Here is a 23,920-nt window from a genome sequence, read left to right on the forward strand (position 1 = left end):
CACCAGGAGATTATATCCTGTGCCTGGCTCAGCAGGTCCCATGCCCACGGAGCCTTGATCACTGCTAGTGCAACAATCCAAGATCAAACTGCAAGGCGGCAGCCTGGCAGGCGGACGGGCATCCACCATTGCTGAGGCTTGAGTAGGTAAACAAAGTGGCAGGGAAGCTCAAACTGGGTGGAGCCCAACGCAGCTCAAGGAGACCTGCCTGCCTCTGTAGACTCCACCTCTGGAGGCAGGCCATAGCTGAACAAAACTCAGCAGAAACTTCTGCAGACTTAAACACCCCTGTCTGACAGCTCTAAAGAGAGCAGTGGTTCTCCCAGTATGGTGTTTGAGCTCTGAGAACAGACAGACTGCCTCCTCAAGTGGGTCTCTGACCCCCTGTATAGCCTAACTGGGAGGACACCTCCCAACAGGGGCCGACTGACACCTCATACAGCTGGGTGCCCCTCTGAAACAAAGCTTCAAGAGGAAGGATCAGGCCAAAATATTTGCTGTTCTGCAACCTGGTGATACCCAGGCAAACAGCACCTGGAGTGGACCTCCAGAAAACTCCAAGAGAGACTTGCAGCTGAGGGATCTGACTGTTAGAAGGAAAACTAACAAATGGAAAGGAATAGCGTCGCATCAACAGAAAGGACATCCATACCAAAACTCCACCTGTAGGTCACCATCATCAAAGACCAAAGCTAGATAAAAACACAAAGATGGTGAGAAACCAGAGCAGAAAAGCTGAAAATTCTAAAAACCAGGGTCTCTTCTCCTCCAAAGGATAGCAGTTCCTTGCCAGCAATAGAACAAAGCTAGATGGAGAATGACTTTGACAAGTTAACAGAAGAAGATTTCAGAAGGTTGGTAATAACAAACTTTTCCAAGCTAAAGGATGATGTTCAAACCCATTGGAAGGAATGGGTTTGAATTCCTTGAAAAAAATATTTGACAAATGGCTAACTAGGATAAATGGTGTAGAGAAGACCTTAAATGACCTGATGGAGTTGAAAACCATGCCACAAGAACTACGTGATGCATGCGTAAGCTTCAGTAGCCGATTTGATCAAATGAAAGACAGGGTATCAGTGACTGAAGATCAGATTAATGAAATGAAGGAAGAAGAGAAGTTTAGAGAAAAAAGAGTAAAAATAAAAGAACAAAGCCTCAAAAAAATATGGGACCATATGAAAAGACCAAATCTACATTTGATTGCTGTACCTAGAAAGTGATGGGGAGAATGGAATCAAGCTGGGAAACACTCTTCAGGATATTATTATCCAGGATATTAGGATATTATCCAGGATATTATCCACGACAACTTCCCCAACCTAGCAAGGCAGGCCAATATTCAGGTTCAGGAAATATAGAGAACACCACAAAGATACTCCTCGAGAACAGCAATCCCAAGACACATGATCACCAGATTCACCAAGGTTGAAATGAAGGAAAAAATGTTAAGGGCCACCAGAGACAAAGGTTGGGTTACCCACAAAGGGAAGCCCATCAGACTAACAGTGGATCTCTGAGCAGAAACTCTACAAGCCAGAAGAAAGTGGGGGCCAATATTCAACATTCATGAAGAAGAGAATTTTCAACCCAGAACTTCATATCTAGCCAAACTAAGCTTCCTAAGTGAAGGAGAAATAAAATCCTTTACAGATAAGCAAATACTGAGAGATTTTGTCACCACCAGGTCTGCCTTACAAGAGCTCTTGAAGGAAGTATTAAACATGGAAAGGAAATGCAGCAGGATAATTAAGTAATCAGAGACCAAGGGGTTGAGGAGGAATTATTTAATTATTTATGTGCACCCACCCAGTCGGATTAACATCCAAAGAATTGAGCCCTGAACAAAGAGTCCAGTTACCTTTTAAGCATTTTGTGGGGAGGGGGAAGGTCTGTGTAGGGTAAAGCATATTACAGAAATGAGAAACAAAGACAGTTATTCAATTAAGACATGCATTACATCATTCCTTACTCTTCAAGAAACAATACGTTTTATGACTTGAGATTATCTGTCTAGTGACCTTGTAGTTGCACAGCTAGAGAAACAGAGTCTTCACAATGCCTGGGAAAGGGAGAGATAAGGCTCACTAGCCACAGAAAAACAGGCAGTAAATTTTATAGGACTCCAGCTCTTTCTCTTCTTCAAGGGGAGCTGGGTTTTCTTATATTCAACTGAATTTTTGCTTACACATTCTTTAATTTCTTTTAATTCCTGTTCCAGAACAACCAGTACCAGCCACTGCAAAAACATGCTAAACTATAAAGACCATCGATGCTAGGAAGAAACTGCAACAACGAATGGGCAAAACAACAAGCTAACATAATAATGACAGAATCAAATTCACGCATAACAATATTAACCTTAAATGTAAATGGGCTAAATGCCCCAAGTAAAAGACACAAACTGGCTAATTAGATAAAGAGTCAAGACACATCAGTGTGCTGTATTCAGGAGACCCATCTCATGTGCAGAGACACCCATAGGCTCAAAATAAAGAGATGGAGGAAGATCTACCCAGCAAATGGAAAACAAAAAAAAAAGCAAGAGTTGCAACCCTAGTCTCTGATAAAATAGACTTTAAACCAACAAAGATCAAAGGAGACAAAGAAGGCCATTACATAATAGTAAAGGGATCAATTCAAGAAGAAGAGTGAACTATTCTAAATATATACGTATCCAATACAGATGCACCCAGATCCATAAAGCAAGTCTTTAGATACCTATAAAGAGACTTAGACTCCCACACAATAATAATGGGAGACTTTAATACCACACCGTCAATATTAGACAGATCAATGAGACAGAAGGTTAACAAGGATATCCAGGACTTGAACTCAGCTCTGCACCAAGCAGACCTAATAGACATCTACAGAACTTTCCACCCCAAATTAACAGAATATACATTCTTCTCGGCACCTCATCACATTTATTCCAAAATGGACCACATAGTTGGAAGTAAAGCACTCCTCAGCAAATGTAAAAGAACAGAAATCACAACGAACTGTCTCTCAGATCACAGTGCAATCAAATTAGACCTCAGGATTAAGAAACTCACTCAAAACTGCACAACCACATGGAAACTGAACAACCTGCTCCTGAAGGACTACTGGATACATAATGAAATGAAGGCAAGAATAAAGATATTCTTTGAAACCAATGAGAACAAAGACACAATGTACTAGAATCTCTGGGACACATTTAAAGCAGTGTGTAGAGGGAAATTTATAGCACTAAATGCCCACAAGAGAAAGCAGGAAATATCTAAAATCGACATCCTAACATCACAATTAAAAGAACTAGAGAAGCAAGACCAAATTCAAAAGCTAACAGAAGACAAGAAATAACTAAGATTAGAGCAGAACTAAGGAGATGAAGACACAAAAAACCCTTCAAAAATTCAGTGAATCCACGAGCTGGTTTTTTTAAAAGATCAACAAAACAGATAGACCACTAGCAAGACTAATAAAGAAGACAAGAGAGAAGAACCAAATAGACGCAATAAAAAATGATAAAGGGGATATCACCACCAATCCTATAGAAATACAAACTACCATCAGAGAATACTATAAACACCTCAATGCAAATAAACTAGAAAATCTAGAAGGAATGGATAAATTCATGGACATATATACTCTACCCAGACTAAACCAAGAAGACATTGAATCCCTGAATAGACCAATAGTAGGCTCTGAAATTGAGGCAATAATTAAGAGCCTACCAAGCAAAAAAAAGTCCAGGACCATACAGATACACAGTCAAATTCTACCAGAGGTACAAGGAGGAGCTGGTACCATTCCTTCTGAAACTATTCCAATCAATAGAAAAAGAGGGAATCCTCCCTAACTCATTTTATGAGGCCAACATCCTCCTGATACCAAACCTGGCAGAGACACAACAAAAAAAGAGAATTTTAGACCAATATCCCTGATGAACATCGATGCAAAAATCCTCAATAAAATACTGGCAAACTGGATCCAGCAGCACATCAAAAAGCTTATCCACCATGATCAAGTGAGCATCATCCCTGGGCTGCAAGGCTGGTTCAACATACGCAAATCGATGAACATAATCCATCACATAAACAGAACCAAAGACAAAAATCACAATATGATCTCAACAGATGCAGAAAAGGCCTTCAATAAAATTCAACAGCTCTTCATGATAAACACTCTCAATAAACTAGGTATTGACAGAACGTATCTCAAAATAATAAGAGCTATTTATGACAAATGCACAGCCAGTATCATACTGAACAGGCAAAAACTGGAAAAATTCCCTTTGAAAACTGGCACAAGACAGGGATGCCCTCTCTCACCACTCCTATTCAACATAGTGTTGGAAATTCTGGCTAGGGCAATCAGGCAGGAGAAAGAAATCAAGGGTATTCAGTTAGGAAAAGAAGAAATCAAATTGTCCCTGTTTGCAGAAAACATGACTGTATATTTAGAAAACCCTTGTCCAGGCACGGTGGCCGACGCTGTAATCCCACCACTTTGGGAGGCCGAGGCGGGCAGATCATGATGTCAGGAGATTGAGAACATCCTGGCTAACACAGTGAAACCCCATTTCTACTAAAATAAAAACACACACACACACACACAAAAAATTATATATATATATATATATATAGCCGGGCGTGGTACTGGGGAGGCTTAGGCAGGAGAATGGCATGAACCCAGGAGGCAGAGCTTGCAGTGAGCCAAGATTGTGCCACTGTACTGTAGCCTCTGTGACAGAACAAAACTCCGTCTCGGGAAAAAAAAAAAAAAAACCATCATCTCAGCCCAAACTCTCCTTAAGCTGATAAGCAACTTCAGCAAAGTCTCATGATACAAAATGAATGTGCAAAAATCACAAGCATTCCTATACACCAATAACAGACAAACAGAGAGCCAGATTATGAGGGAACTCCAATTCACAACTGCTACAAAGAGAATAAAATACCTAGAAATCCAACTAGGTGTCTGAACAAGATCAGAGGGTTTCTCCCATGCTGATACATAGCCGAGGGGTGATACTCTTCAGTTTGCAAAATGCCACCACTGGGGAAGCTCAGCAATGTGTACAAGGGACTATTCCCTGTCATTTCTTACATCTCATGTGATCTATGACTATCTCCAAAGAAAACAAACAAAACCAAACACGGGGTGCCCAACCCACCTCAAACCCCAGCTACAGGATGGAAGCTCAGAGAGGCAGGGGTCCTGGCCCCTTTAGGAAGAGTCAGGCCAAGCCCATCCAGTAACGAGGATGCAAACTGTCCAGCTTCGGAGCTCTCACTGAGAAAGAATTTCAGGGATGGCAGGAAAAAGACAAGTTGCTGTTCAACTGGAAAAGGACCAGACTCAGTAAAACGCTCTTTTCATTCTTTCCCAAACCCCTCCATACCCCAGAGATGGGGTGGAGCTTTTTCTTCTCAGGACTCAGGCTGGGGGAGCCCCATGTCCCGGAGTGGCCCATGCGTACTCTAGTGTGGGTCTGTGCCCAACTAAGTGGCAGCTCTGAGGATGAGGAGATGTTTCTGGAAGAAGCTGTAAGCCACAGTCCAGCCCAGAAGGGGAGAGAGGCGTGCCTTCCCTAGCATCATGAAGCCCCAGCCACACCCTGGGTCCAGTTAGGATCCTACAGGATCCTGACCCCTCCTGCCATTATCCAGGTCAAAGATAGCAAAATGCTCTGCAAGATGACACCCGGGGCCTGGAGGGAAGTTCCTTGAACCAAGCAAAGAGAAGACCAGAAGCCTGGAGCACACTCCACACTCCTACTGCTGATGGAAACAGCCCAGCAGCAACCACAAGGGCTTGCAGGCAGCTCAGAGTCACTGCACACATTTGACAAATGACCAAATGAAGCCCAGGATGCCAGGGTAAGTTCAGCATCCTCCCCTGACTTGTACCCACCTGGCCTCGCTCCTCCACTACAGGACCCAAGAGCAGAAGTGAGCTTTCATCACAGTGACTGCTGTGCTGGGAAATGTTTCCATCATGTTGGTCAGAGGCAGCCAAAGGTGGCAGCAACCTCCCTGACAGTGTCATCCCCAGACAAACCCCAGGCCAGCTCCTGAGTGCTCAGTACAGAAGCCTGTCAGAAGGCCAAGCCTCCCTTCCATTCACCCCATAGCCCTCAACACACCCAAGGAAAGAACCCTGCAGATGCCACAAGACAACTGACAAAAGAACCCTGCAGACACCATGAGACACTCAAGAACTGAGCCCTGCAGATGCCATGAGACAACCGCAGGACTCCATCCTTGGCTTGTGATCTCCTAGTGGAGAAAAATATGTTTGGCAATGATGTTATCATCTGTCCCATCTCACAACAAATGAGACTTGGTCAGGTGAGAAATGTGCAACTGTGTGCTCACTTACTGAAGATCACCAACGGGGATGATAGGATGAGCGTCTTGACTTTCGGGGTGCACATAAGTTGCTGGTCCCACCAAGGAAGTGCCAGAAAAAGATGTAGGAACTCTCACTACCTCCCAACACTCTTTCACAAATACTCACTGAAGAAAAGCAACATGCTACACAGAGGGGCAGGTTCAGTATGACACCACTGGGCAATTCTTATGGAACAGAGACAAATAAAGAATAAGAAATAAACAACAGACGAGCACTGTCAGTGTCCATTCTACCATTTGGTGTCATTTTATGTCATTTAAATCCAGTCACTCTCTGCAAAGACAGGTGTCCAGGTGCTTGGTGCATGGAGGCCAGAGCCACAGAAGGGGCTGCTGATGCCAGCAACTTCTCTCCGGTGCCCAAGCTATATGGTCCATAATCTGTGTACCACCTATGGATGAGTTCTCTAAAGAACCAGGGCAACTCAGATTCCACCACTCTGCAGGAAGGTGCAGGCAGGCACTGCTCCCCACATTCAAGGATGCTGTGCACTCTGTGCTCACATGACGACAACTGAGGAGGGGTGTGGAGGGTGATAAGCACTCCCCCTTGCATCCCCTCAGGATGATAGACAGAGAGGAGAGGTGGTCTTGGGTGTGGATGGAGATGTGGATTCCCCGTACGCCCCCTCACGAGGACTAGACTGAGAGGAAAGGTGGTCTCCATCAAGGTCATGCTCTCTGCCCAGGCCAGCAATGTCTATCACATTCCTGAGCAAACCGAGCTCTTCCACAGGAGGAAAGGGAGGCAGACCTGGTGGCTACATGACTCCACTGGCATCAAGAGGAACTCTTGATGACGTGTTATAGAACATGACTAGCGTGTTATAGAACCAACTGGCGTGTTATAGAACATGAGGCTGTTTCATAGAAATCAGCTGGAAGAAAGAACCCACAGAGGCTCTAAAGATGGGACCGGCTTGCTGCGGGCCAAGAACATGGTGAAGGCAGGAGTGAGCATTCATACTGAAATCAGCGGTCCCCAGGTGGACTGAGGAAGCACAAGGATTACCACGGTGGGCACTCAGCCCTCACATGCACACATGGGCACCTTTACAACTTGACTTGGGAAGGACTGGCGCCCACCCCCAGGAGGAAAAGCAGCGGCAGTGCACAGCGAGAGACCCTGACACTCAGAGCTGGGGAAAGAGCTACGCAGCCCGAGCCCTCTCGCTAAGATTAAGACGGGTTCTGGGGCAGGTGGGGGTGGCAGCAGTGCCCAGTGATGGATGTGGCCACCACTGCAGGGCCTGCCGCCGGTGTGGACAGCCCAAGCCATGGAGCCCCATGCTGGCCCTCACAGCACAGAAGCACAGACGGGGTCAGCAAGGCAGTGGGAGGTGGAGTCAGAGACAGCTTGGGGCACCAGCTGCCCACTGAGCCACTGTGAAGAGTGCAAAGGCCATCGATTGTAAAGGTTTCCAGCTGACAGAGGTGCCACTGAAACACATGCTGGCAAAACAAGATGATGTCTGAGATTTACTAAAATACTAACATTAAGATATTAATACTAAAATTTACAATGCTAAAATTAAAAAGTGTTTAAAGAAAGAAAAAAAAATTAAACATTAACAAGTCGAAGGAGGAGACGGATCAACCCCAAGCTGGCCAAATGCCAGTAAACGTGGAGCCTGGGGACCCAGGACACTGTTCTCTCAAATTTTGAAAATATTCCCAATGGAAAGTTAAACAAATGTTTCGAGTGAAAGTCACCCTGTGGCAGGGAATCACTGCTCCTGCAACACCCCTTCATCAGTGGTCCCGTTCATGGACTCCAGAAGATCCCAGGTGACCCAGTCTGCATCAGAGAGTATCACCCACAGAACACAAGTTGACTGCCTATGTACACACACCCCAGGAAGGTACAGCACCCACAGTACAGGTGTTCACTGCAAGAAAAGAATCTTCAAGTCATCGTTCCTCTGTCCCCATTATCACTGTCACAAAGAACTCTTCTACCAATGCAGATCACTGGGGTTCAAATAAAGCCCTTCCAATGGGAGGCCCTCTGGGAATGACAGAAACAATGGAAAAGGCCTTCACAGATCATCCAATGCAACTGGAAAGTTAAGACATTTACCCAAGATTGTGAAGCAATTTAATAGTTGAACTTGAACAAAAACACATATTTCCAAAATTATCCCCAAATAAGTGATAAGGCTATGTATGGGTAAGAGGCAGCATTCATCACAGCAACACTGGACCCTGGGCTGGAATAACTCACATAGTGATTTGGATACACAGGAAGATCAATTCCAAAACACACACCTTCAACCAGGGAGCAACCCCAACAGTGAGCCAGGCCACCCTCTCCAGCCACACCAGCACCACAGTCCACACCCAGCTGCTCCTTCGAGTTGTGCACTGCCTGAGTCACAGGAAAAGCCAAGTTCTGTAGAGTGTAGGACTGCAAGGGGAGACTATGACTCATAGCAGTACCAGACACCAAGGATTCAAGAGAAAATATGAGCATGTGACTGAGGCTAACCTCAGAAGTTCACTTTACAAAATCAAAACATTATGTAATTCTCACTGTTGTATAAGGAAGACCTGCAGGAATGCCGTGCAAACATAACCCCATGTGGGAGGAATGCACATGACACCCCCAACCGTACACACCTGAGACCCCCATCCCGAGGAACCCAGCACCGAAGGACACCTGATAAATGCCTGTGTATGGTTATGAGATTGGAAGAACCTTACTCATACTTTTGATTAGAGCTACTGTTAATTATACTTGACACAGAAGTGGGGCCTGAGTCTCAGCAGGCGATCCACATGGGACAGGGTCATCAGGAGTGATGACTGAATGGGCTGGGGCCCTGGTCCCCTCGACGTCTCCAGAAGGGCCAGAGGACCACAACACCTGCAGGACAGGAGCTCCACACTTTTGCAAAACCAGAGTGGAGAAAACACGCAAGTGTGAGGGCCCACAGAGAGGGATGTTACCAGAGACAAAGATGGTAAATAATTTTACTGGTAATTTTCTTCACCTTCTCCTCTCCTCATGACATCCCTTAAAGAGATTATTTATTCATAGCAATACTTTTTAAAAAACATTAATATCAGACTTTAAAGATTTATAGTATTTTAATAGAAATCAATGCGATTTTATGCTTACTGACCCTAGTAATCCTTTTCACTTAAAAAAAATAGTCCTAGAGAGCAGAGGTCGGTGAGTTATGGCCCACCATGTGTTTTTGTAAAAAAAAAAAAAATTATTCAAACGTAATCATACTCACTTGTTTACATATAATCTATGACTACTTTTGTTCTACATAGACAGAGCTGAATCATACAACAGGAAATGTATATCCAGAAAAGCTTAAAATATTACTAATCAGCCCAGTACAGAAAGAGCCTGTCAAGCCCTGCTCTGTGAAAGAATTCAGAGCCAATGGCCTCTGCTGACCATTGTGTGAGTGAGCTACACTCTGTCCTATGCTTCCGGGCTGTGCCATCTACAGAACAACCTTAAGAGGGCTGTGGGAACAGCTCAGGCCATCTCCCATGTGCTACCATCAGAGGAGAAAAGCTCCTCCAGGGAGCATAAGGAAAAGCACTTCAACTCTGTTCAGGTAAGGACTAGAAAAAAACAGGAAATAAAACATGCCAGCTGAAAAATTCCATGATGAACACGGACACACATATATGTACAGAATTGACCCCTGAACATTACAGGTTTGGCTGCACATGGTCACTCACCCATGGATTTGTTTTCAACAAATATACTGAAAAACTTATTAGAGATCTGTAACAATTTGAAAAAAATTACAGTCTAACCATACCCAGGAATACCAAAAAAAGTCAGAAACAGTTAAGTATGCCGGCCGGGCGCGGTGGCTCAAGCCTGTAATCCCAGCACTTTGGGAGGCCGAGACGGGTGGATCACGAGGTCAGGAGATCGAGACCATCCTGGCTAACCCGGTGACACCCCGTCTCTACTAAAAAATACAAAAAACTAGCCGGGCGAGGTGGCGGCGCCTGTAGTCCCAGCTACTCTGGAGGCTGAGGCAGGAGAATGGCGTAAACCCGAGAGGCAGAGCTTGCAGCAGTGAGCTGAGGTCCGGCCACTGCACTCCAGCCTGGGCGACAGAGCAAGACTCCGTCTCAAAAACAAACAAACAAACAAACAAAAAAACACCATGTGACACTAATTATCTCCATGTAAGCAGCTGGCCTCTCCAGAAATTGTGTATTGCAGTAAACAAATTATCTCAAGTCTTAAGCTAGATGCCATAGCGTGAGTGTGAAGTCCCAGCTATTCAGAAGGCTGAGAAAAAGAGAATCATTTGAGCCTGGGAGTTTCAGACTGCAGTGCACTTTAGTAACACCTGTAATGAGCCACTGCATTCCAGCCCGGGCAATACAGCAAGACTTTCTCTCCTTCTTTTTTTTTGGAGATGGAGTTTCAATCTTGTCACCCAGGCTGGAGTCCAGTGGCACAATCTTGGCTCACTGCAAACTCTGCCTCTCAAGACCAAGCAATTCTCCTGTCTCAGCCTCCCGAGTAGTTGGGATTACAGACGCCCACCACCATGCTGAGTTAATTTTTGAATTTTTACTAGAGGTAGGGTTCTACCATGTTGGCCAGGCTGGTCTCAAACTGCCAACCTCAGGTGATCTGCCCGGCCTCAGCCTCCCAAAGTGCTGAGATTATAGGCATGAGCCACTGCACCTAGGCAACTCAGTCTAAAAAAAAATAAAAATAAAAATAAAATAAAAATAAAAAAACCTCTTGCAGTTCTCAAATATTTTTCCTTGCATTTACTGCAATACCATAAACCCTAAATGACACCACAGATCCATACAAAATGCCATTCGTGATGCTGGCAGTGCTCCCAAGAAGCAGGAGTTGCGACTTTAGGAAAAAGCTACACTTGCACGACACGCATTGCAGCCTGTGCTCTGCAGATGTGGATGCTGCCTTTTCAAAAGGATAAATCCAGCAGAGAAGGTCCATCACAAAAAAATTACATGAATCTGTGAAGCCATCACCACAGCTACAGCAACAGGCATGAAAGTTTTTTGTGAAATACCTTTTTATGTCACTGAAAATGCAGCTTTAAAATTAATTCACAAACAGCACGGATATATGAAAACACAACTTTTATGTGGGTGCAGGATTGCTATAAGAAAGGCATACCAATAGACTCTAGTCTGATTCCAGAAAAGTAAAGCCATTATACAGCAATTGAAAGTAAAAGGAAAGGAAAGGAACTGGAGAAGTGGATGCCAGCAAAGGATGGTTTGATAGTTTTGTTTTAGAAAAGGTTTGGCTTTAACAATGTCAAGATAACACGGGAAGCAGCTTCTGCCAACCAAGAGGTAGCAGATGACGTCCCAGACGCTGTGAAGAATACCATCAAGGAAAAAGGACATATGCCTGAATAGGGTTTTGTTTTTGTTTTTTTTGAGTCAGACTCTCACTTTGTTGCCCAGGCTAGAGTGCAGTAGCATGATCTCGGCTCACTGCAACTTCCACCTCCCAGGTTCAAACAACTTTCCTGCCTCACTCTCCCAAGTAGCTGGGACCAGAGGCGCCCACCAGCATGCCTAGCTAATTTTTGTATTTGTAGCAGAGATGGGGGTTTCACCATGTTGGCCAAGCTGGTCTCGAACTTCTGGCCTCAAGTGATCCACCCACCTCACCTCCCTAAGTGCTGGGATTACAGGTGTGCAGCACCATGCCCAGCCCTGAACAGGTTTTGAATGCAGGTAAAATTGCCCTACTCTGGCGAAAAAAGTGCTATAAGAACATTTGTTAGTAAGAAAGAGAAGCGAGCACTGGTGGGGCAGCAAGCTATCTAGGCACCAAGGCAAGAGACTAAGGGCACAAGATCTTCCAGTATAATAAACAAAATATATAAAATAAGAATAGTTATACTAGAAATAGATTATAGATATGATTATAGATGAATATCATTAATCATTAGTTTGTAGCATTACTCTTTATTCCAATATTATAATAATCTTTGCTCTACAATTATAACCTAGAAAAAACCAGGACATACAGTGATAGGAGCTGAAGGGGCACTGTGAGAAGTGAGATCTGTGGGTTTTTCTCCCCATGTGTGGAGATGAGAGATCATAGAAATAAAGACACAAGTCAAAGAGAAGAAAAGACAGCTGGGCCTGGGGGACCACTACCACCAAGACGCGGAGACCGGTAGTGGCCCCGAGTGCCTGACCATGCTGCTATTTATTGGATACAAGGCAAAAGGGGCAGGGTAAAGACTGTGAGTCATCTCCAATGATTGACAAGGTCACGTGAGTCACGTGTCCACCAGACAGGGGGCCCTTCCCTGTTTGGCAGCTGAGGTGGAAGTTGCAATGAGCCGAGATCATGCCACTGCACTCCAGTCTGGGCAAAAAAGCGAGAGATTGACTCAAAAAAACAAAAACAAGTTCGAGACCAGAAGACAAGAGTGTGAGCCCTCTGTTACGCCCAGACAGGGCCACTAGAGGGCTCCCTGGTTTAGCAGTAGTGCCAGCACCTGGGAAGGCGCCCATTACTTAGCTGACATTGGTCTAGCGGTAGCATCAGTGGGGAGGCCTAAAGGTCTCCCTGTGATGCTGAGCTTCAGCGGTCATGCTCCTGTTTCACTTTCATGTTCCACCCTGTACATCTCGCTCTGCCTTCTAGATAGTAGCAGAATTAGTGAAAGTACTAAAAGTCTTTGAAATGCATAGAAGAAATAATAGGACCCAGTCTGGTGGACCCGAGAGTGAAAGTGAGAGTGAGAGTGCATCACAAGGGAGGAAAAGGGAGGAACAGCACCAAAACCAACTCCTTTGGCATGCATAATAAAGAATTTTTAAAAAGGATTTAGAGGTAATTATCAGATAAAACTGGATGCTCAAAAGTTAAGGACATACTGTGAGACAGACTGGCCTGCTTTCAATGTGGGGTGACCCTCTGAAGGTACAACAGAGGAGGAATTAATTGGCCATGTGTTTAAGGTGGTCACTCGAGTTGGAGGACAACCATGATACCCAGAACAGCTTCCCTACATGGACTCTTGGCTCAATGTGGCACAAACTCACCCCAAGTGGCTACAGCCCTGCCTAGGTGGATATTACAAGACATTAGTGGCTCAGGTAGCCCAACCAAAGGAAGAAAGAAAAACCAAAAATAGGAACAAAGAGATGGCTCAATTTACAGCTGCTGAACTAGCAGAAAATAACCCTGGATTTGCTACGGGGCATGGCCGAGGCAGAGGCTGAGGGAAAACGCAGACAAGACCGGGAGAGGAAAGCTGATCCTGGTTGGACAGGAACCAATACACAAGGTGCAGGCAAATGCGTCACTGGAAAGATGAGTGCCCTGAAAAGGAAAGGGATGAAGATGATGATCAATGATCTAACACCTGAGTGTGGTGTTTGGATGCTAATTGTGGTGTTTCAAAGGTGCATCCTGATCTGACTGGCTTAGCGAGGGCTGACAATTTTGAGGACTGAGACAGACCAGCCTCCATCCTTTTAGGCCCTGGAGAACCTATGGTTCTATGAAAGTAGGGGGCTGATTAATGAATTTTTTGGTTAATACCAGTTCTGATTTTTCTGTGGTAACTCACCCAACTGGCCCCCCACAAAGAACTGTGCTATGATCATAGGGGCTACTAGGGCCACAGAAAACAGACGTTTTTGCAAATCCAGGAGATATTATATTGGGGGATAAGAAGTGCAGCATGAGTTTCTATATATATGACAAATTGTCCAGTGCCCTTGTTGAGGAGAAACTTACTCCAGAAACTGCAGGCACAAATTTCCTTTATACCTAAAGGGAATGAGACCCTGGAAATAGGAAAGCCAAAGACAATGGTATTGACTCATATGAATGTACCCCTGCCTAGCAGTTTATTGTAAAAGCCTGGCAGCTCACATGGAGAGAAACCAGCTGTGCTGGTGGCTACAGAGTTAAAGGGAAAGTCACAGAAGTTTGTAGTTCCAAAAGTGAAAGTAAAAATCAGCTGCCCAGGCAGCTACGGAAACAAAAGAAAAGTCTTAGGAAAAAGAAAATCAGTTTTGCAAGAACCACTGGAGGGAATGAGACCCCACCTCCCTACATTACAATCTACCCACCTTTACCAAGGCTAACTGCCCCTAAGGAGTTAAGTTCAAAGAGATACAGGCTCCCAGTCTCACCCACGAAGGAGAAATCAGAGCTCCGGGAAGTTAAAGAGAAAGGCTGGAAAAGTCAGGCAGCCATCTCAGGTCTAGCCATGCCCAAGTTATGCTTATACCTCTTAAGAGGACAAGAGGATGCCCACGAGGACCCAGATGATGCAGTCCAGCTTCAGCACCTACAAAAGTGCCCAGAAGCACTTCTGCAAAGGCTAAAGGATGGTAAAAAGAAAAGGCAACCAATATAAAAATCTCAGAAGTGCTCCAAGGTGCAGATAAAAGTGCCAGCCGGTTTTATGAAAGACTTTGTAAGGCATTTTGGCTGTACTTGAGGCTGCTATTTAACCTTGAGGCTGCTAAAATTCAGTGCACGGTGAATACAGCATTTGTAAGGCAGACCCAAGGAGATATCAGGCATAATTTGCAGTGGTTAGAAGCTCCGTAGGTATAAATGCTACTCAGCTTACTAAAGCGGCTACCAAGGTGTACATTAACTGAGATCAGGAGGCAAAGAAGAAAGTTGATTGGAGGCTTAAGAAAGGCTAATTTACTAGCAGCAGCCCTTACGGGAGGAGAAGCTGGCTTTGCAAGGAGGCATGCACACAGGCATGAATGCAGTCATGGAAAAGGCTAGTCTGGACAGGAGTTTGAAAGCTGGCCAAGGCTAGAGAGAAAGTAATGTGCACGGTGCAAAAGGAAAGGACACTAGAAGGATAAATGTCAAAAAAAATAATAATAAAGAGAATGGTCCAGGCCATGGTATTAAAAAAAACCACTGGCCAAGGGCCACTGCACCCAGGAAAAACCCAAGACCCGTGCACCTGCTGGGAAAGGCAGGATATAAAGCATCAGTAAAATAAATAAATAAATAAATAAATAAATAAATAAATAAATAAATAAATAAGACCTCTAACTGCTGAAAGTAAAGAAATAAACTACAAGGAAGAAATTCTACAGCTCTTAAATGCTGTATAGACCCCAAAAGAGGTAGCAGTGATGCACTGCAAGGGGCACCAAAAAGGAAGAACACTAAACGCTAAAAAATAAAAATAAAAATAAGCAGATGAAGAGTCAGAGCAGGCTGCAATGACACCACCACCTTCTAAAGAGGAAGCCTTAGCTATGCCTCTCCTCCCTGATATGCCCCTCCCGTAAATCCCAATAAAAGGGTTTGTTTTGCCCAGAAAAAGAACTACATTGAAGAAGGATAGTAAAAATTCTCCAATAGGAGGCTAGCCATACCTGAAATGGTGGTCCCCAGATTTGTAAAACAGTCCCACTAAGGAACTCACATGGAGAAAAAAAAAAAAAACTGCACTAAAGACATTATAAAGGCATCATTTCTATGTGTCATGGCTCACTGCTACTACTCAAGCCATGTGTAAACAAACAATGTTTAACTTGTGTTCAGAATAATCCATGACAAGGGCCTACTTGGCCCCCAGGCATTCAGGAAACAGGAGAAAGGGAGCCATGCCCTGTGAAAAACGGCTTATGGACTTCAGCGAATTACCCTGAGATGAGGCTATCAGTACATGTTGGTGTTCATTTGCACCTTTTCAGGATGAGTAAAGGCCTTCCTCACCTGGACAGAGAAGGCACTAGCGGTGACCAAAGTGTTGTTAAAAGACATTATTCCCAAATTCGGACTGCTTCTAACTCTTAAGATCAGACAATGGACCAACATTTGTGGCTGAAGTTCAGGACTTAACTCGACTATTAAAAATAAAATGGAAATTACATACAGCCTACAGGCTGCAGAGCTCAGACAAAGTAAAGAGCATGAACCAGACACTCAAACAGCTGCTGAAGAAATTGTGTCAAGAAACTCATCAAAGTTAGGATCAGGTCATGCCTGTGGTCCTCCTCTGACTCAGGTGCACCTGTACAAAACAACTGGGTATTTGCCCTATAAAATATTGTTTGGAAGCTCACCCTCAATCATTAGTCAAATTAAAAAAGATTTAAAGGAGTTAAGAGAGTTAACCCTTGGAGAAAGATGCAGGCTTTAGGAGTGGCAACGCAGGAGATGCAAAGCTGGGTAAGGGAAAGAATACCTGTAAGTCTAACAGACACAGTGCATCCACATAAGCCGGGGGACTCTGCATTAAAAGATAGAATCTAACAACCCTAGGACCCTTATGGGATGGGCCCCATATTGAAATCATGTCTACTCCCACTGCTGTTAAAGTTGCAGGTGTCATAACTTGGATTCATCATAGCCAGCTAAACTAGCGGCAGCAATGACTCCTGAAAATGACCAGTGGATTAACCAACAAGACCCAAGTTGCCCCACCCAAATGGTCCTACAGTGAAACCCAACCACCAGTAAGAAGGACAACCACCCTGCTCTGACCACACCGGAGGCTAGTCAGTCTACACACGGCTGAAGCTTGAGGATCCTGCAAACTCTGCTCTAGTCACATCCTGGGAGCTGACTAGTCTATGCACAGCCGAAGCTAAGAGGACCATCTCCGGATAAGTAAATGTGAATATAATTCATAAGCCTAGTTATAATTCTGTCACTACTGATTGTTCTGTTGTTATGTTATCATTGCAAATTCTGCAAATGCCTATGCTCAGAAGGTTTGCCATGCCCATGTGTGGTATAAGCATGTTTCTATTACATACACTGATATTGTTACCATTTCTGCCTATTCCAGAAGGGGAGAAATCTCTAGAAGGATGTTCACACTTTGTACATACTACCTGGGTAAGGAATACCATAGTTAAAACTCTACTGTACCATACCTACCATAAATGTACAGGAACCAAGTTAGAAACCTACACATACAACCAGAAATAGTCTGCAATGGTTTAACACAAGAGAGATGCTTAGCAGGAGCAGCGCTAAACATCTGTATGGAGAACGGCAAATCAGATTCCCAGACTGTAACATTCAGTGGTCTGTGCTAACAGAGCTCCAACACTTATATTCAGAAAGGACTACTCTGCTAAGTAGTATGTCATCCAAACCAAACTGTAAGATAAGGACATACAATCCTTTGAATTTTACTATCTTATAGCCAGAGCTACCTTTCTGGTCTACAGGACAGACAGCAGCATTACAAGCTGATAGACAAAAAGCAGGCTTTGGCGTCCCACTACTAATCGTCAACAAGACTAAAAGAACTCAAATGTGTCCAACCCTGCAATTTCAGGTACATAAGTCATTCTATAAGCATTTTGATCAGTCAGTGCCTGAACTTTTCCATCAACCAAAAACTTACTGGCTCAATTATCTGAAAACATAGCGGCAGCTTAAGCAATTTCCTCATGCTATGTATGTGGAGGAACTAATATGAGGGACCAGTGGCCATGGGAGACTAAGAAACTAATGCCACAAGATAACTTCACTTCATCTAACCCTGCAAGTAAACCAACAGCCTCAGCCAGTATTTGGTTGTTAAAAAACCTCCATAATTGGAAAATACTGTACCACCTGATGGGAAAACGCTTTCACAGAGGCAGCAGGAGAAACAACCTGCCTAGGGCAACAGTATTATGATAAGATTAAAAACAAAACTCTATGGAGAAATGCCCAGAACAACTCCTACTTAACAGATCCAAACCCCTTCTCTCAGTTCTCTACTCTAAGCCACTCTTGGCATCAGCTAGAGGCTCCAAATGCTTGGACAGCACCCTCTGGCCTATATTGGATCTACGGAGGATGGGCATATCAGCAACTGCTGTCTAAATGGACAGGGGCATGTGTGTGTTAGGAATAATCAAGCCATCTTTCTTTTTAATTTCTCTAAAGCAAAGGGAACTCTTATGGTATCCATTTTATGATGAAAATAAAAGAAGAACTAAAAGAAGCATAATCACAGCTAGAATATGCAAGTTGGCCCATGTTCCAGTTCAGACTTGGTGCAGACGGTATCCAGATTCCTTATTTAGAGGACGGTTGTTAATCTTTGGAGGATTTAAAACCCTCACTGGTAGGTTTTTGTTTATTCTTGGCATCTGCCTCATCCTCCCTTGCCTTTTACATCTGTGTATTAGGAGTATTCAGTCAACTACAGAGGGAATAGTAAACTGACACACTACCACGCAGTTGATGGCATTAACCAAATATCAGCCACTGCCTGTAGACAAAAAAGTCCAGCTACACAAACAGATGACAAATAATGCTGCTTTCTATTAACACCTTTGTTATAAAAAGCACCAAAGGGGGAAATGGAAAAGGAATTAAAAGAAATTTAAAAATGTGTAAGCAAAAACTCAGTTGTATGCAAGAAAAAACAATTGCCCCGGAGGAAGAGAAAGAGCTGAGTTCTTTAAAAACTGACTGCCTGGGCCGGGCGCGGTGGCTCAAGCCTGTAATCCCAGCACTTTGGGAGGCCGAGACGGGCGGATCACGAGGTCAGGAGATCGAGACCATCCTGGCTAACACGGTGAAACCCCGTCTCTACTAAAAAAAAAAATACAAAAAACTAGCCGGGCGAGGTGGCGGGCACCTGTAGTCCCAGCTACTCGGGAGGCTGAGGCAGGAGAATGGCGTAAACCCAGGAGGCGGAGCTTGCAGTGAGCTGAGATCCGGCCACTGCACTCCAGCCTGGGCGACAGAGCGAGACTCCCTCTCAAAAAAAAAAAAAAAAACTGACTGCCTGTTTTTCTGTGACTAGTGAGCCTCATCTCTCCCTTTCCCAGGCATTGTGAAGACTCTGTTTCTCTAGCTGTGCAGCTGCAAGGTCACTAAACAGATAATCTCAAGAGGTAAAACATGTTGTTCCTTGAAAAGTAAAAAATAATGTTAACGCATGTCTTAACTGAATGTCTTTGTTTCTTGCTTCTGTAATATGCTTCCCCCTGTACAACTACTCCCCTGCTCCATGAAATGCTTAAAAGGTAGCTTGACTCTTTGTTCCGGGCTCAGTCCTTTGGATGTTAATCTGACTGGGTCAGTGCACCTAAATAAACAATTTCTCCTCAACCCCTCAGTCTCTCTGATTCCTTAATTATCCCGCTGCACCCCAGGATACTGCCCACTGCCTTGGACATGTGAAAGTATTTTTTGTGTAATGCCAAACTGGTCTTTGTTGAAAGACAATAACCAATAGGAGACAAGTTTCTAGATTTGCAGAAACTCTAGGAAAAAATGAAGGAAAGCCTCACGACTGCCTGCCCGCTTTCCAGGGAAGAGAAGTGAGCAAAGGCAGAGAAGAACGTGGAGGCCTCAGGAAGTGTCGCCTGCACAGGCAGCAGCGCTGCATAACCACCACCAGCACTGGGGCTTAACACGAGGAAGGAGTGTGTGCAGTTTTGGCCCCAAAGGTGACCAAGCCTATACAGGACAATGAATCTCAGAGGTCTTGGGCACATGACGGCTGAGGCAGGTAGATGGAGCATGCATCCCTGCTTCCCAGTGTGGGCCCACTGTGGCAGGGCAAGGTCCTAAGGGGCTCCAAGTGAAGTCCCTGAGCACATGGTAAACAATTGATCCAAAAAAGGGTGAGAAGGGCAGCTGGGCTGAGGTGGCTTATGACTGTAATCCCAGCACTTTGGGAAGCCGAGGTGGGTGGATCATTTAAGGTCGGGAGTTTGAAAACAACCTGGCCAACATGGTGAAACCCTATCTCTACTAAAAATTGGAAAAAAAAAAAATTAGCTGGGCGTGGTGGCATGTACGGGTAATCCCAGTCACTAGGGAAGCTGAGCCAGGAGAATTACTCGAATCTGGGAGGTGGAAGTTGTAGTAAGGCGAGATCGTGCCACTGCACTCCAGCCTGGGTGACAGAGCGAGGCTCCACCTCAAAAAAAAACAAACACAAAACAAAAAGGGGTGAGTAAGCAAGCAACAGAGTTCAGACTGTTAGAAGAAAGACACCAAGAAACTCCCAGACACCAGCACCTACTAGTTTTAAGATTATTGTATAAGGAGCAAGAGCTTTTCACATTGTAACAGCCCCCGCATTAAATCATCATCATTAAAAAAGCCAAATTAGGGTAAGTATTCTAGTTTATAAAACATGAAGTATGATTTTCTAATTATCCAAACAAGTAACTTACATGGGATGATATGCTTTACAACAAGAGAAGAACAATGAAAGGAGTTAACATCCACCAACATGCCTGTCAGACAACGTGCATCACAGAAACCCATCTTCAGAACTCTCATCAGGAAACAGATGCCCTCTGCTACTCACATTCAGACTGGAGAATACCTGTGGTCATATACACCCCTCATTACTGAATTTACACACTTTGTGAACAAGTGTTCACTGAGCACATTCAGCCCCACATGAATGGGGGGAAGAGGTAGAGGTCAGATGAGACCCATGAGAGCATAACTCTGCCTCTGCCACAGGCCAGTCACTTGGTGATCACAGTCCAGCAGACTGCACTCTCAGGCTATGACATCTTCAAACAGCTCAGACCATATCTAATTCTATCATCAATGTAGTGTGTTTGAGGTCATTTAAGTAAAAGTGCTTTACAAACCATGCAATCAGCCAGCATGACTCTCCAGGCCCACAGAAGGTCACAGGAAGGAGTCAGTGACCAGGGCCCAGGCAGGCATCACCAGAACTGGCAAGGTGGACATCACCTCCCAGCAGCAGGGTGCATCCAGGTGACAGGCAGCCTGCTCCCACCATCTCCTCTTTCCCCTGGAGCCCTCGAACTCATCAAATGCATTTAAGGTCATTGACCAGGGCAGGGGGTGGCCCAAGCAAAGTTAAAAGATGTCTAGAAACTCCTTGAGCCTCTAACTGCATCTTAAACTAGACAGCCAGGCACCCAAAGTCTAGAAATATTTTTATTTTTTTCGAAACAGTGTCCTGTTCTGTTGCCCAGGCTGAAGGGCAGTCATGAGACTTCAGATCACTGCAACCTCCAACTCCCAGGTTCAGGCAATTCTCCTGCCTCAGCCTCATGAATAGCTGGGATCACAGGTGTGTGCCACCATGCCTGGCTAATTTTTTTGTATTTTGAATAGAGAAGGGGTTTTATTATGTTGGCCGGGCTGTTCTCGAACTCCTGACCTCAGGTGATCCACGCATCTCAGTCTCCCAAAGTGTGGAGATTACAGGAGTGAGCCACCATGCCCGGCCTTGAGAAATAGTGTTTGTTTTCTTTGGTTTTGGTTTTGGTTTTGAGACTGGAGTTTAGCTCTGTCACCCAGGCTGGAGTGCAATGGCACATCTCAGCTCACTGCACAGGTGTCTGCCACCACGCCCGACTAATCTGTGTATTTTTAGTAGAGATGGGGTTTTGCCATGTTGTCTGGACTGGTCTCAAACTCCTAACCTCAGATGATTCACTCAGTTTAGCCTCCCAAAGCGCTGGGATTATAGGTGTGAGCCTCAGTGTCCAGCAGAGAGAAATGGTTTTCTGTGGCAGAGTGAAGAGAAGAGAGAAGAAAGAACTCAAAGGGAGCCTGAAGCGCCACCAGAACCACCTGCTAGGGCCACCTACTAATGGAGCATACCTCTTCCCCACCCGGCAGAGCAGACTGAGCCTATCCACAAGCCAGTACCCTACAGAGGGAAGGGCACCAGAGACACTGAGGCCCTGTGGGTGTCCCTGCAGCAGGGCCTCAAGCTGCTCCCTACCAATTCTCAGTAGGTCAACTCTACTGAGTGACCAAGAAGACAGTCACCATATTCCCAACACAATACCCTCGCAATGCTGCCTTTTCACATTTCACTCAAATGCTTTCAAAATCTTCAAAAATACAAATTCACTTTAGGTACAATCCATCATGTACAGTCTATAAAGAAAACCCCATTCAGTACCATTTTCATGTCTGACGACAGAAAGCCAACGTGAGTGGCAGTGAGACCGTGCAAGAGCCTGCCTGCCTCACTCCTGCTGCTGCACAGTCAGAGGCGGAGAGGCCGGGGATCAAGCCAGACACAAGCGGCTCGCCAAGAGCTCCATTTCTGACCATTCCCTCCTTAGGCAACCCCGTGGTCCCCACTCCCAGGAGGTCACCACACAGATGCTGCACTTACTGCATAGCAGACAGCATTCCAGAATTCCCTGGCTCAAGCTGACTTCCCACTCAGCCTACCAGGTAGCTGGGACCACGGGTGTGCGCCGCCATGCCTGCCAACTGGGTCAAATTTGTCTGTGAGAGAAGCAAAGGGGATGTTAGAGTTTCTCCTGTTCCTCAGATTTTTGTTTTTAAGTCAAGTCATTACAGATTAAGAAAATATAATACCACCTTCCAAAGAACAATTTATCTACTTTTAATGTAGGTTTACAACAAAATGGAAATCCAAACTTCAAGTTTTCCATTAACATAATGACTCAATAAAAAAGACTCCATGTTAAAAATCAGCCACATTTTTATTAAGCTTGATTATTAAAACATACTAATCCTCCCTTCTGAAGGCAGTGCGACCAATGTTACTTGTGTGTCCAGGGACCGTCCACACTGCCCTGCTGCCCCAACATTTACCCAAGGAGACGCTGGAAACCTAGCCACTAGCTCCCTAGCAAGCGGCCCTCTTTTCCCAGCAGGGATCGCAGAGGATAGAGAGCCCGGCACACAACATGAAGCTGTGGGGGCACAGGGGGCTTTTCCCCGGAAGAATGGCAGTGGCCCGCAGTGACCTTGTATACTGAAAGATGCCCTTGGGGAGCATTGTTTCCAAAAGCAGCCTGCAGGGCACAAGTCAAGACTGAATCTCAAATCTTGTCTCATCCAGGAAAGTGATTCCCTTACCTTCTGCTAGGTGGAAAAGCAGACACGCTCATAAGCTATTGAAGTTTTTTATTAAAGAAAACCATTGACTGTTAAGATTCCATCAATCCAAAACAGCACTGTAGAATCCTTCCAGACAAGATGACTTGTAAACAGCATCTCCAAAAAGCAGAAGCCTGAAGAGTCAGTCCTATCACAGTCAGAGCTTCGTGCGAATGGACAGGGATGTGCCAGCAATCCACCTTTACCCAGTTCCCCACACCTAAACTACCAGGTCAAGGGCATGAAAGGCTTGGCAGTGAGGAGGGTGGCCCTAACCCAGGTGCTGTTTCCACTGGATGCTCTGGAGGCCACCTGTGGTGACAGGCTAGGGCTGCTTTCAGATGTCCTGGAAAGTACAGGAGCCATAGAAGGCCCCAATGATATGGAGGAAGTCTCTGCCCTGCCAAGAGCAGGGAGGGTAGGAGAGGTAGGTTACGCGGCCACCACTGGATTTGTCACTCAGGCTGGTGTACCATGGCACAATCTTGGCTTACTGCAACCTCCGCCTCCTGGGTTCAAGCAATTCTCCCGCCTCAGTCTCCCGAGTAGCTGAGATTACAGGTGCAGACTACCATGCCCTGCTGATTTTTTTTTTTTTTTTTTAAATAGAGATAGGGTTTCACCATGTTGCGCAGGCTGGTCTCAAACTCCTGAACTCAAGTGATCTGCCCACTCGGCCTCCCAAAGTGCTGGGATT

General features: G+C 45.0%; 1 long non-coding RNA gene across 17 annotated transcripts in view; it reads right to left on the reverse strand.

Annotated features, from left to right (window-relative positions):
• LOC139360983 (uncharacterized) overlaps positions 1-23,920 on the reverse strand; it is a 178,299-nt gene that overhangs the window by 112,940 nt on the left and 41,439 nt on the right. For 16 of the 17 annotated variants that reach the window (XR_011618557.1, XR_011618562.1, XR_011618555.1 and 13 more), the window contains one exon: positions 22,487-22,602. The exons of the other annotated variant lie outside the window; for it this stretch is intronic. This is a non-coding gene — a long non-coding RNA (uncharacterized lncRNA). The remainder of the gene's footprint in view (positions 1-22,486; positions 22,603-23,920) is intronic. 17 annotated transcript variants of the gene reach the window in all.

This window comes from Macaca nemestrina, chromosome Y (genome assembly GCF_043159975.1).
Source record: "Macaca nemestrina isolate mMacNem1 chromosome Y, mMacNem.hap1, whole genome shotgun sequence".
Lineage (NCBI taxonomy): Eukaryota > Metazoa > Chordata > Mammalia > Primates > Cercopithecidae > Macaca > Macaca nemestrina.